Source organism: Crinia signifera, chromosome 8 (assembly GCF_055691185.1).
Source record: "Crinia signifera chromosome 8, ASM5569118v1, whole genome shotgun sequence".
Taxonomy (NCBI): Eukaryota; Metazoa; Chordata; class Amphibia; order Anura; family Myobatrachidae; genus Crinia; species Crinia signifera.
Genome location: NC_139224.1, coordinates 18,179,204 through 18,191,797, shown reverse-complemented (window position 1 = coordinate 18,191,797; position 12,594 = coordinate 18,179,204). Strand labels below are relative to the sequence as shown.

The window sequence follows — 12,594 nt, the reverse complement described above, 5'->3', positions numbered from 1 at the left end:
CTGGTAAGTGTGACCCCATGCAATTTTAAACATACATGCCAATGATTTATAACTATAATGTTCACTTGTATTCTTATGCTAAGTAAAGTGCTGCTGTGGAACTACATAGCCCAGCAAGGTCATGCACAAGAAATTGCCTGCTCCAACTTTCAAATTGCTCATAATGCTGGGCCCTGTAGTTCCACAACTGCTCATATTGAGCAACACTGTAACATTCTTTCTAGCAGCCTAACATGTATGTGGCCAAAAACACAGAGGTGTACTGGTGGTTTAGCTGCCATGACTACATACCACAGATTATCCAATAGTTGTCATGTGGCCACTAATTTAATAATAATTTAAACAAATAATGGTACTTATGTAGTATCTGGGCGTCCGATTTAGAAATCGGATCGGATCGCATCGCATCGCATGCGACCAAATCGTCCATTTTAACATAGAATTCAATGGGAAAAAGGGGTCCTTTTCCTTTCCCCACTATCCAAGTGGGCATGGAGTTGGATATAAACCTGTGGCGAGCGTAGCGAGCCACCGAGCCCGAAGCGTGGCGAGCGTAGCGAGGGGACACAGAATACTTTTTAAGAAATATGCGTCCCCTCGCGGGGCTCGCATCGCTCGCCACGCTTCGGGCTCGGTGGATGTCGGTGGAGTCGAGGATGACCCCTAAGCAACGAGCTTGTGGGGAAGGGTAGATTATCGAGTTGTCAACAGCGATGGAGATGTCAGGATGGTAACTGTTCTTAGTTGGCGGTTATATGGTTCTCTTAAACACCTTGATAAAGAAACTGTTGGTGACAACTCTGCCTACGTGTGCATTATTTCTGAGTGCCGCCGAACCCTCCCAGGACTACGTATTGAGACAGTGCAAACTGTTGGCTCCTGTTTGGCCAATAGAATCATTTGGTTGAGAAGAGCTGAAGATGAAACATCTCTGCGCCTCTCATTCCAAGCCCGTACCGGTGGCGGAGATGGAGAAGATGGAGAAGATGTTCGCCAGAGGACCTGGGTGAGTAGGATTTCCTTCCACAGGTCCACCATGGATTTCTTCGGATCCAGGACCCCAGACTCTTCAGCCCTGGAGCCCTGGACCAGCCCCGGAACCAAGCCCCCGGACCGCACCCAGGGACCTACCGACGGGCTCAAGATAGGTAAGTATCAGTATGTGTTGGCTTTGTATGTATTAGAGTTTTATTTTTACTGGGTGTCAGTGTGTTTATTTAACTATTTCTTTTACTGTGGAACTACAAGTGCCAGCGGGCCCTTTAATGCCCCGCATGTTGGGACTTGTGGTTCTCCAAGTCCCAGCATGCGGGGGAGGCTTGCTGGGACTCATAGTTCCACGGTATAAGAGAATAGTTTTTAAGCTATTTTTTTACACCATTTATCAGCTCGATGCCCATCGAGGACAGCCCCGGGCTTCAGCATGGGCAGGTAAGTTCTTTGGGGGGGTCTCCACTCCCCCAGGACCCCTGCCCATGCTGACCGGTCAGGGGGTGAATGCTTTGGCCGGGGGGACTTGTATAAAAAGTCTCCCCCCAGCTGTGGCATTACCCTGCTGGCTGGTTGGGCCCGGTGCTGGTTCTTGAAATACGGGGGACCCCTAGTCATTTTGTCTCCCGTATTTTGGGAACCAGGACTGGCCCTTGAGCCTGGTGCTGGTTTTATAAAATCCACAGAACCCCGACTTGGTTGTTCCTGTAATTTTATGAAACCAGGACCGGCTGTTTCAGCCCGGGGCTGGTTATGCTCAGGACGGGGGACCCCACGCCGTTTTTTTGACCGTTTTAAAATGCGCACATTTTCATGACTGAAAATGCGCACATTTTAATTAGTAAAAATCGCCATAAATCGCACCCTATCGCACTTTTTTGCAGCAAATTCACATCTCATTACATATGCGAATTAGCGGCAAAAAATGTGCATTTTTAATGTATGATTCGGTGCGATTTCTGTCTCTCCTTTTGTCGGCGTTACGCACACAGCATTGTCCCCTTGTGTCGGTGTTACACACACAGCATTGTCTCCTTGTGTCGGTGTTATACACACAGCATTCTCTCCTTGTGTCGGCGTTACGCACACAGCATTGTCCCCTTGTGTCGGTGTTACACACACAGCATTGTCCCCTTGTGTCGGTGTTACACACACAGCATTGTCTCCTTGTGTTGGTGTCACATGCATAGCATTCTCTTCTTGTGTCTGCATTACGCACACAGCATTGTCCCCTTGTGTCGGTGTTACGCACACAGCATTGTCTCCTTGTGTCGGTGTTACGCACACAGCATTCTCTCCTTGTGTCGGCGTTATGCACACAGCATTGTCCCCTTGTGTCGGTGTTACGCACACAGCATTGTCCCCTTGTGTTGGTGTCACACGCACACAGCATTCTCTCCTTGTGTCGGCGTTACACACACAGCATTGTCCCCTTGTGTCGGTGTTACGCACACAGCATTCTCTCCTTGTGTCGGCGTTACGCACACAGCATTCTCTCCTTATGTTGGTGTCACACACACAGCATTCTCTCCTTGTGTCGGCATTACGCACACAGCATTGTCCCCTTGTGTCGGTGTTATACACACAAGCAGTCAGGAGCGATTACTAGGTAATGTGCAATAACTGCGCCGGGGTCTCAGAGCCGCAGGAAATGCGCGGTGACAGCACCTTGGGGAACGCGGCCATAGCAATATACAGGTGCAGTAACAATTAGGTTTGCATTGATAAAGTGACATTAGACGTGCCTGATTTGTGGGCCCTGGGGTCATGTTACGTTATTATAAAGCGTTCTATTGATCGGACAGGACTCCGGCGGCCCAGCATGCACTGCTCTCATTAATGTTCTGTTCTGTTGTTCTACTGTCACGTTTTCATTATCGCTCGCTTATCCATTAACACTCTCATTAACATGGGAATGGGAGCCGCTGCCTCCTCCGGGAGGGAAAGGGTTAATGGCCTGCAGCACCGAGCGCGTCTCCTCCTTGTGAGGACCTTGATACAGTGCGGGAACATCCCAGCCATTGTATATTGCGGCAGCATTCCCTCTCCGAGCACGTACGCTGTGAGATCCTGGGGATCTGAGTCATTAATGACAACCAAGGAGTTAGGGTCTCTCCTGAGACAGTCAGCCGGTACGGAGAATGTACAGAGAGATGTCAATACCAGGCCGAGGAAGGCGTGTGAGTGCTTCCTATTCTGTACTAGGCCTTTACTGGAAGACATGAACGCAGCCCCAGGCCTTGTCTGCAGAGCTGACTCCTTTCTAGGGAAATCTACCATTATTCTCTAGTAGAAGTGATACGTGCAGTGTATCGCGTGCATGGTGCAGTGCGTGCTCCACATACCCTTACCACAGCTCACCACAACCCCACCTATCCTTGCAGCTCATCCTGATTCCACCTTCCCGGAGCTTACCCCAACCTTACCTCTCCTCACAACTCACCCCGTCCCCACCTCCCCGCACAGCTCACCATGACCCCACCTCCCCACACAGCTCACCACAACCTAACCTATCCTCGCAGCTCACCCTGATTCCACCTTCCCACAGTTTACCCCAACCTTACCTCTCCCCACAACTCACCTCATCCCCACCTCCCAGTACAGCTCACCCCGTCCCCACCTCTTCTCACAGCTCATCTTAATCCCACCTTCCCGCAGCTTACCCCAACATTACCTCTCCCCACAGCTCAATCCGTCCCCACTTCCCCTCACAGCTCACCATGACCCCACTCCACACATCTCACCACGGCCCCACCTATCCTTGCAGCTCATCCTGATCCCACATGCCCCACAGCTTAACTCAACCTTACCTCTCCCCACAGTTCACCCCGTCCCCACCTCCCCGCACAGCTCACCATGACCCCACCTTCCCACACAGCTCACCACGACCCCACCTACCCTTGCAGCTCATCGTGATCCCACATGCCCTGCAGCTCTCCCTACAGCTCACCCCATCCCCACCTCCCCACACAGCTCACCATGACCCCACCTTCCCCCACAGCTTACCATGAATTTACCTCTCCCCACAGCTCACCCTGATTCCACCTCCCCCCACAGATTACCACGGACCCACCTCTCCTCACAGCTCACCCTGATCCCAAGGGGTGGACTCGAAGTGTTTTTTATCTGCCGTCGAATTCTATGTTTCATCACCTCTTCCCACAGATCACCCTGATCCCACCTCCCCGCACATCTTAACACAAACCCACCTATCCTCACAGCTCATCCTGATCCCACCTCCCCTCACAGCTCACCCTGATCCCACCTCCCTGCACAGCTCACCACGACCCCACCTATCCTCACAGCTCAGCCTGACCCCACCTCCCCCCACAGATGACCCCGAACTTACCTCTCCCCACAGCTCACCCTATCCTACCTCCCAGTACAGCTCACTACAACCCCAACCATCCTCACAGCTCACCCAGATCCCACCCTCCCCCACAGCTTACCCCGTCCCCACCTCTCCCCACAGCTCTGCACACATTGCACCCATTATAAATACACCACTGCCCATAATGTACCTCCCTCCCCAGTTGCAGTTACCCTGCTCCCCCCCCCCCCCCGGTTTGCCTTGTCCCCACCCAAGTGATATTCAAAACCCCCCCCCCCCCCCCCCCCGCCTGCCGGTTACCCTGTGTCCTGTCCTCACTCACGGTCATTCTGGGGTTTGTTGTTAAAAACCTGAAAATAATAATATAACAACAAAATAAAATCAGGGAAAGCGTCTCTGCCATTATTACCGTAACGCTGCTGATGAGGTGCCCTGTAGTTATACAACGCTATTTCTGTATACCAGCCTGGCATGCGAATGGTTAACAGACATTGCCGTGGATCCCTGTAGATGCCATTATTACTCTGTGTGGTTGTTAGTCATAATCTCCAATCCCTTTATGTCTGTTAATCTCATATGTAGAAGTCCAGGCGATTACTAGCTCAGACATGTCACGCAATACACAGAGCACCTCTGCGACCACGCATAACAGTGAGGATCTCTGCGGCCACCGCAGGGTTAATTCTGGAGGGACACCGGTGACCTATGTGTCATGTTATTCTTAAAATCTCGACCACTGAGCTTTACTCATTACTTCTAAGTGACCGGCTGACACTGGCAATTCTTATCAGACCAGGTGGGGTTGGGTGATCCTCTGTGTGTGGCGTAAGGGGATAACGTACGGGTGACAGACCCCAGTCACCCAACAATCCACGCAAGGGTGGGGTGGAAATAGTCATACTGCAAGATTGAAATTCCAACAGTGCGTAAAAGTTGTGGGTCTGTAACTAGTGCACAGAATTCCAGCTCGGATGGACAGTTATTACCATCCCCAGTGTGGAAAATATGACACAAACGAGGATATTATGGAATTGGGGGAGCGCGCAGCTTTGGGGCATGGATTTTGGCAATGACGTTATTTTTAGTTGAAAAATGTATCCGTTAAACTCAGTTGGATACAAACCTTCAGGCGAGACATTTAAAAGGGGTCTGTGCCCCCACCCCGAAAATATTGCACTTTCCCGCGTAATGCCATCTTCGCAGCATGTGCTTCTGAGACCGACTGGCGCCATCCAGGTACTCTAGCGCCATCCATGTACTCTAGCCCATGAAGATGAGATCTTTGGAGGAAGAGGCCTAATCTGATTCTACTGACCCCTTTTTACCAGAAAATATCATTACAGGCACCTTGAGTCCTGTTGGAGAACGTGTGCTATATAAATGAAACTTACTTACATTGCACAATATCTATATTTATTCTTCACCGTGATTGTTGCCCTCTATGCAGATAAGCAACTCTGAACTCACCAGGAGAAGGCAAGTTCCACCCTTACCCAACCAACCAATCATGGGTAAGGTGCTTTTTGGTAGCAGTTGTGTTCTGATGCTGAGGGTAAATGCCCCCTTCCTCCCTTCGGACTTCTAGGTCCTCCTGACGGCCAGAGTACACTTTTTATCCGATTTCTCGTCCCGATGCGGCGGAATCGGATGAAAAGGGCCCAAATCGCACAAGCAATGTTTTTGTTGTGATGGCAGTGGTTTACCAGTATTCCGATTTGATGCAGGGGCAAACGCAGGATTTTCAGAAGGGGGTTTCCAGAGGGGCGGAGCAAAGCACGGAGATGGACACTTAGGTGACCCAGTATATGCCGGGTCAGTTAAAGTATTATAGATAGACCAAATGTATATAAATAATAATAATATATATATATAGCTTGTAATCTTCACGGTGTTTGAGTAATCTTCATTTCTGATGAACAATCTGTGGGTGCACGCCATTGGAGTATGTTATATATATACATATATATATATATATATATATATATACATATACACACAGACACACACATATATAACAGCAGTGTAGACCCCTGGGCATAGCATTGGGGCCCCTGCATTGGGGCCCCTACCGACCCTGCCGCGGTAGGGGTGGGGTAAGCTTTGATGTACCACGGGTGGTAGGGGGTATTATATCAACCGCTCAGCATGTAGGGCCTGGATCATTAATTTCCACTAATTACCCCTTTACTGTACAATAGTGTATAGTGGAGTGGGCTTATTATTCATAATTTTCTGGTGGGAGGACAGCTTGCTTGACTACATATATCTCCAGTTCCCGGAAATAGATTTCTTCGATTTTAATGGAATTAAAAACTAGAGAATCCCACCTACCAAATAGTATTGGGAACTAGGGGATCAGAGTTCAGGAGGCAGAGCAAACCTTCCAACGAGAATATAAAAACTACATGCCAGGTGTGTGGAGCTGGAGCAGTAACCAGCTGGTTCTGGGAACAGTAGAGACAAGCTACTAGTGTCCATCAAAGGGGGAAAGTCTCAGCTTTTGGAATATATCCTCAGAAAAACTCTAAGTTAGAAAAAACCTGAAATATCTGACTGGGAATAGAAATTAACAGGCTTGGATGGGGACAACTATTTTGAAGTCAGATATCTCCGGTTCCTAAGGGCCGATTTTTTTAATTCTTGTACCCATGGAAAGAGGGGACCCTCAGCTTTCAGCCTAGAGAGTCATTAGACTCCTGGGGGGAGGGGGGGGGGTTTTCTGGGTACTTTAGAAACCCCCCCTGCGTGCGCTACTGGATGGTTTCAACCTCTGCAACCAGGGATTTTTTTGTGCATCAATCAAATTAAATTCTTTTGATGTCATGGTCAGTTTCTACTGCATCAAAAAAGTCGATGGTGAATGCCCAGCCATAATTTGTTGGTGAACTTCCTATGTCCATCCGTAATAAGGTACAGTTAGCTCGGCCTCGAGGACAGGTAGCTTGATCCCAGTAGAGATAGCTCCGCCCCTGTACTCCCAGTTCACTCTGACTGTAACTGCAACTAACTGCCCAGCAACCACAGACCACAGGTCGAGAACTGAGAGCGGAGGTCGCGTGTTACACCTAGCTGGTGCATTACTTAGGAGGGTGTATGTATGTATGTATGTATGTATGTATGTATATGACTGTCTGTAAATACCCTGTTTGTTGTATCACTGTCTCCTTTGCAACGGAATATGCTGCACTATATAAGAAACTGTTAATAAATATATATATATATATTTAGCGTTATGATTCTTGGGACTCCACCACAGGGAAGAGCAGAGGCAGCGGCCATATTGCACCTTGTGGGTATGGTTATCATGTGCAAATCTGCCCAAGGCAGTAACTAATCCCATCCATCTGATTGGCCAAATATCCCTGTTTAGGAACTACAAGTACCAGCAGCATACATGTGCTTTCATCATTAATGAACTAATATTGTTGGAAGTAAATAATAACCTAATTGCCCCAATTCAATATAATACCAGCCTCTTAATATTCATTAGCTACAGAATTACTTAATTAAACTGGAAAGGTGGGTGGAGAGGTGGAAAACGCATTTTAACGGTGAAAAATGTGAAGACTACAAAGATCGGCTAACCAGGCTGAATAAGTTTTCACTGGAGAAACGGAGGGTGAGAGGTGATATGATTAGTATGTTCAGATACAGGATTGGGAATCATATAGAACTGGGAGATGATTGGTCAGTAACAGGCCTATACTTGGGACACGCGGGCATGTACTGAGGCTCGAGGAGAAGAAACTCCCTACTGAATAAGAAGAGGATTCTTCACCATTAGAGCAGTAACATTCTGGAACTCATTGCCGGTGGGGTGGTTACAGCAACTACTGTTAATGAATTTAAATCAAAACTGGATTGGCCACTAAGGGAATCCTATAGATTTGACTTACTCAAGTCAGTAGTTACAAGTTAGATAGGTTGAACTCGATGGACTAAGATCTTTTTTCAGCCTTAATTACTATGTTAGTATTAAATCGTCCTCTCAGTATTGATTTTGTAATTTGCCACCAATAAAAAAAAAAAATCATTCCATAATTGTGCCCCGTAAACATAATTACTTGTTGTTTTGGCACCTTAATTAAGTAATGAGGTCATTGCCACATAATTTCTGTGCTTAATGTGTATCAGATTGGGTTCTGCTGGGCAAAATGCTGGAACTGCAATATAGGCAGCCAGAGCCGTCTCCTGGCGCTTTACTTGTGATTTCATCCAAATTGCTGCTGAATGTCACAGCCGCAGCACATCGCAACACATGCAGCATATGCAACACATTGCAAGCACATCAAAACACAAGCAGCACAGGCAGCACATTGCAGCACACATGGCACAACGCCTGCAATATGCTGCTCAAATCTCCAAAACACTGCATAATACATCAGGTGGTTTAAAGCCCAAAATTGCAGCCATGTCTACCTTCTGTGCATGGGGGTGTTGGAGGACTATAATAGCCATGTCTACCTCCTGTACATGGGGGTGTTGGAGGACTATCATAACCATGTCTACCTCCTGTGCATGGGGGTGTTGGAGGACTATAATAGCCATGTCTACTTCCTGTACATGGGGGTGTTGGAGGACTACAATAGCCATGTCTGCCTCCTGGCCATGGGGGTGTTGGAGGACTATAATAGCCATGTCTACTTCCTGTACATGGGGTTGTAGGAGGACTATAATAACCATGTCTTCCTCCTGTGCATGGGGTCATTGGAGGACTATAATAGCCATGTCTACCTCCTGTGCATGGGGTCATTGGAGGACTATAATAGCCATGTCTACCTCCTGTACATGGGGTCATTGGAGGACTATAATAGCCATGTCTGCCTCCTGGCCATGGGGGTGTTGGAGGACTATAATAGCCATGTCTACTTCCTGTACATGGGGGTGTTGGAGGACTACAATAGCCATGTCTGCCTCCTGGCCATGGGGGTGTTGGAGGACTATAATAGCCATGTCTACTTCCTGTACATGGGGTTGTAGGAGGACTATAATAACCATGTCTTCCTCCTGTGCATGGGGTCATTGGAGGACTATAATAGCCATGTCTACCTCCAGTGCATGGGGTCATTGGAGGACTATAATAGCCATGTCTACCTCCTGTACATGGGGTCATTGGAGGACTATAATAGCCATGTCTACCTCCTGTGCATGGGGCCGTTGTAGGACTATAATAGCCCTATCTACAGTACCCCCTGTGCATGGGGCCGTTGTAGGACTATAATAGCCCTATCTACAGTACCTCCTGTGCATGGGGTCATTGGAGGACTATAATAGCCATGTCTACCTCCTGTGCATGGGGCCGTTGTAGGACTATAATAGCCCTATATACAGTACCTCCTGTTCATGGGGGTGTTGGAGGACTATAACCATCATGTCTTCTTCCTGGCCATGGGGGTGTTGGAGGACTATAATAGCCATGTCTACTTCCTGTACATGGGGTTGTAGGAGGACTATAATAACCATGTCTTCCTCCTGTGCATGGGGTCATTGGAGGACTATAATAGCCATGTCTACCTCCTGTACATGGGGTCATTGGAGGACTATAATAGCCATGTCTGCCTCCTGGCCATGGGGGTGTTGGAGGACTATAATAGCCATGTCTACTTCCTGTACATGGGGGTGTTGGAGGACTACAATAGCCATGTCTGCCTCCTGGCCATGGGGGTGTTGGAGGACTATAATAGCCATGTCTACTTCCTGTACATGGGGTTGTAGGAGGACTATAATAACCATGTCTTCCTCCTGTGCATGGGGTCATTGGAGGACTATAATAGCCATGTCTACCTCCAGTGCATGGGGTCATTGGAGGACTATAATAGCCATGTCTACCTCCTGTACATGGGGTCATTGGAGGACTATAATAGCCATGTCTACCTCCTGTGCATGGGGCCGTTGTAGGACTATAATAGCCCTATCTACAGTACCCCCTGTGCATGGGGCCGTTGTAGGACTATAATAGCCCTATCTACAGTACCTCCTGTGCATGGGGTCATTGGAGGACTATAATAGCCATGTCTACCTCCTGTGCATGGGGCCGTTGTAGGACTATAATAGCCCTATATACAGTACCTCCTGTTCATGGGGGTGTTGGAGGACTATAACCATCATGTCTTCTTCCTGGCCATGGGGGTGTTGGAGGACTATAATAGCCATGTCTACTTCCTGTACATGGGGTTGTAGGAGGACTATAATAACCATGTCTTCCTCCTGTGCATGGGGTCATTGGAGGACTATAATAGCCATGTCTACCTCCTGTGCATGGGGTCATTGGAGGACTATAATAGCCATGTCTACCTCCTGTACATGGGGTCATTGGAGGACTATAATAGCCATGTCTGCCTCCTGGCCATGGGGGTGTTGGAGGACTATAATAGCCATGTCTACTTCCTGTACATGGGGGTGTTGGAGGACTACAATAGCCATGTCTGCCTCCTGGCCATGGGGGTGTTGGAGGACTATAATAGCCATGTCTACTTCCTGTACATGGGGTTGTAGGAGGACTATAATAACCATGTCTTCCTCCTGTGCATGGGGTCATTGGAGGACTATAATAGCCATGTCTACCTCCAGTGCATGGGGTCATTGGAGGACTATAATAGCCATGTCTACCTCCTGTACATGGGGTCATTGGAGGACTATAATAGCCATGTCTACCTCCTGTGCATGGGGCCGTTGTAGGACTATAATAGCCCTATCTACAGTACCCCCTGTGCATGGGGCCGTTGTAGGACTATAATAGCCCTATCTACAGTACCTCCTGTGCATGGGGTCATTGGAGGACTATAATAGCCATGTCTACCTCCTGTGCATGGGGCCGTTGTAGGACTATAATAGCCCTATATACAGTACCTCCTGTTCATGGGGGTGTTGGAGGACTATAACCACCATGTCTTCTTCCTGGCGCTGGGGGTGTTGGAGGACTATAACCACCATGTCTTCTTCCTGGCGCTGGGGGTGTTGGAGGACTATAACCGCCATGTCTTCTTCCTGGCCATGGCCAGGTGGGTCCAGCTCATGCTAAAACATAGACTGGGAACAGCATTTGCACATTCTGTAGACTTCCCATAATGCACCAGTAAGATAATCAGGGATAACATGAGTTTTTCCCTTTTTTGTGTCTATGTCGACATAGGTGGACAAGGACACAATATCATTGTATCGCTGTGCTCGCCATGCATCAGGCACGGTGTCTCACTGCACTCAGCACATACTGTATTCTCCCTCTATGTCCACCTGGATAATAAAATATGAAGAACCACCTTCATTTGAAAAAAAGAGTGAAAAACTTATGTCAACCTTTTCCACGTCTACCTATTGTTTGTGTCGACTTTTTGACCATGTCAACCTAAGGCATTTCAATTTTCTTGAAGTGTCGACCTATGGCCTGTCGACCGATAGTGGTTGACATATGGAGTGTCAACCTGCCGACCACATCCTCCAGATGTGAGCAGTTTGGGAAAAGTTGTACGGTCCCCTCAGATACAAGTGCCATAGAAACGTCCCGGACAAAGCATCTATCAGATGCTGCTTGTGTACAAAATATGAACAGACGGACACTTTGACTTTTTATCTTATCTCCCCCCCTTGCTGCCCACCAGCCGGTCTCAGCTGCTTCCCAGAAGTGAGTTCCCAGGCTGGCCAGGGCAGAACAGAGCCCATATTGTTCCCCGGAATACAGATTCCTCATCTCTTCCTCCCTCCCAATGTTCCGCACCCACCCGGCTGTTTCATAAGGTCACACCCAGGCACCGCCAAATCTGCAATGTTCCAGTACAGAGAGACGTGGAAACCAGGCAATACTGGGACTTCTGACTGCACAATGATCCATATAATACCGTCATGTAATGTAATGGGGACACTGGTCAGCCCCATATCTGGATCTCTGATCGAGAATCGTTGTTCAACCTTCTATTTCACCAACAAATGTAATGGCACCAGAGTTTGACCTGGGGTGATGGGCCCGTACATGGTACAGGTTACATTCAGTCTGCAAGCCACAAAGATTAAAAACATACATGGTCAGCAGAGCATGTAGGGCGCTTCAGCAGAGCATGTAGGGTGGTTCAGCAGAGCATGTAGGGTGCATCAGCAGAGCATGTAGGGTGCAGAGGCGGATTGGCCCACCGGGAAACCGGGCCATTTCCCGGTGGGCCGGCCGATATCACACCAGAACCGGCTGCCTCACTCCCTGGCTGGACCGCGTTATGCCCACATCCAATATGGCCGCGGGAGGGCTGCTGTGCATGCGCGGCCGCACGCAGCTCCTCCCGCGG

General features: G+C 48.6%; 1 pseudogene; it reads right to left on the bottom strand.

Annotated features, from left to right (window-relative positions):
* Positions 1–751: 751 nt before the first annotated feature.
* Positions 752–11,299, bottom strand: LOC146026884 (uncharacterized; annotated as a pseudogene).
* Between the last annotated feature and the right edge of the window lie 1,295 nt (positions 11,300–12,594).